Here is a 2,500-nt window from a genome sequence, read left to right on the forward strand (position 1 = left end):
TGTTTTGGACGCTGTTAACGCCTCCTGTTATCGTCCTCTGTTGGGGTGCGGCCAGGGAGAGAGTGAGGCAGAGTGAGAGGGTGAGTGTGACCGAGAAGCGCAGGGAGTGGGGCGGTGAGAGAGTGAGAGGATCCGCTAGTTTAAAGCATCAGAAGTATCACAACACTGACCTCTTTCCTACTCCCCCCACTCTCTCTCTCTCTCTCTCTCTCTCTCTCTCTCTCTCTCTCTCTCTCTCTCTCTCTCTCTCTCTCTCTCTCTCTCTCTCCTGCGTGAAGTGGAGGTAATATTGCGCCAAAACTCCACATGATACGTCAGGTCACTTCGTCTTTTTCTTTCTTTTCTTTTCCCTTTTTTTCAGGATTTATTTTTTTTAGTCCTTACCTTTCCAGGAAGGTTGCGAGTATTTAGATTTTTTTTTTTCAAGTTTGGTTTCTTTTCACTCTTATTTCTTTTGTAGTAAAACATGGAAGCTTTTGCGATAGATAAATTTTTTTTCTATTTTCTTTCATTTTGTTTATTTTTTTCTTTCCTTTATATATATATATATATATATATATATATATATATATATATATATATATATATATATATATATATATATATATATATATATATATATTTTTTTTTTTTTTTTTCAACCCCATATGCTGCCAACCTATGTCAGTCTCGTGTTGTTGCTATGGTCGTTTTTGTAATGGTGTTGTGGTGATGATGATGGTGGTGGTACTGGTGGTGGTGGTGGCGTTTGTGGTGCGTATATGCGTGGGAGTGGGGAAGGGTTAGCTGTCGCAGTTGTCATCTTTTTTTGAGTGGCGTTAACATGACACAGTATATCCCAGACCTCGTGCTCACCCGCATCTGCCTGTCATTATATTGTTTTCATTCTTATTGTCTTTTTCTTTTTCTTTTTCTTTTTAATAGTCTTTTCCTGGTGTTGGAATGCCACGGTGTGGATGTTATTCTTTTATGATTGCTTTTGCTTGTTGTTGTTGTTGTTGTTGTTGTTGTTGTTGTTGTTGTTGTTTGGTCTTATTGCATGTTTGTACTCTATTGTTCCTGCTAATGTGATTGTAAGTGTTTTTTTTGTTGTTTGTTTGTTTGTTTTGTTGTTGTTGTTGTTGTTGCTCTTGTTGTTGTCGTTCCTGGTTATTTAGAAAATATAGATGTAAATGCCAATGACACCGTGCAGAGCATAAAGAATAAAAAACAAGGTCTCCATCGTTACAAATACTGAACTATTAAAACTTACAGCTTACAAGATACGACGCGGAAATAAAAGGACACAAACCAGCTACACTACAGTGATGGTGCTGATGACGATGATGACGGTAATAATAATAATAATTTTAATGATAATAATAATAATAATAATAATAATAATAATAATAATAATAATAATGATAATAATAAAATAATAACAATAATAATAATAAAAATAATAACAACAACAACATTACCACTTCAGCACGTATCGCCTCACGCGGGGAGCAGGGGTGGGAGGGGAACAGGTCTTTCTTCTTTTTCATGCAGTATTCTTTTTTATACCTATGAAGCATAAACACACTTCCAGCCTCCGCTGGTCCCCCCTACCCTCTCTCTCTTAATCCTTCCCGACGCCGCCCTTCCTCCCAGTCGGAAGCTTTCATCCTGCTGATAGGTAGTAAAGCCTGTGTGAAGAAGTGAGTGCTTCACCAACTTTTTTCAGTGACATAATTTGATTGATGTCTATGTTGAGAGTGGACGTGAATTACGAATAAAGCAATCCGTGGTTCTCTGGGCTGAGTCATTCTCGTGCTGCAGGATGGACAGGTGTAATGGTGTGTTGTTGTTATTGTTGTTGTTGTCGGTGGTGGTGGTGGTGGTGCAGCACAGGGGAGGGTTCCAGAAGGCTGCTCCATAACCAAGGAATTCCTGCCTCTGTAAAGTTCTCTGATCTTACCTACTGCTATTTGTACTCCACGACATACTCCCACAAGTCAACAGTTATCTAATTATCACTGTGGGATGAACGTTCACATTAGAATGAGCAGCAGTTTTTCTTATTGAACTTTTGGTGCTGCATGAACACAGGAAGGGAAATGATGTGTTCAAATATATCTTGTTTACCGTTGGGGTTTCATGGCGTAGTGACAGTCTTGGGAACCCAGTGTGTGTGGGATGCCAGCGGTCATATCCCATACAAAATACAATAAATAAATAACGTCATGAAAATAATTGACATCATAATTCTTTAATACATACTGGCGTGAACATAAGGTGGTTAAATAGAGCAAGTTTACAAAAAAGATGGGGAAGATGGGGAAATAGACCAACTTTAAAAAAAAGAAAAAGGGCCCTCGTGGCCCAGTGGGTAGAGTGATGCACTTTGAGTTTGGCGTGAGGGAAGTGAGGGGCGCGTAGGTTCGAACCCCCCTCTCGGAACTCACAAAAACCTTGAAAGAGCATCCCTCCATCACCATGTGTGATGGAACTGCCCACGGGGAGGAGGGGAGGTGAG

At 39.6% G+C, this 2,500-nt stretch overlaps 1 protein-coding gene and 1 long non-coding RNA gene across 7 annotated transcripts in view; both read left to right on the forward strand.

Annotated features, from left to right (window-relative positions):
• LOC135116399 (uncharacterized) overlaps positions 1-2,500 on the forward strand; it is a 294,907-nt gene that overhangs the window by 110,596 nt on the left and 181,811 nt on the right. The window lies entirely within an intron of this gene.
• The window catches only part of LOC135116404 (uncharacterized), a 2,473-nt gene continuing 2,267 nt past the window's right edge, over positions 2,295-2,500 (forward strand). Inside the window, exon 1 of the long non-coding RNA XR_010276297.1 lies at positions 2,295-2,500. This exon is cut by the window's right edge and continues 963 nt beyond it. This is a non-coding gene — a long non-coding RNA (uncharacterized LOC135116404).

Source organism: Scylla paramamosain, chromosome 31 (genome assembly GCF_035594125.1).
Source record: "Scylla paramamosain isolate STU-SP2022 chromosome 31, ASM3559412v1, whole genome shotgun sequence".
In the NCBI taxonomy this organism is placed as follows: Eukaryota; Metazoa; Arthropoda; class Malacostraca; order Decapoda; family Portunidae; genus Scylla; species Scylla paramamosain.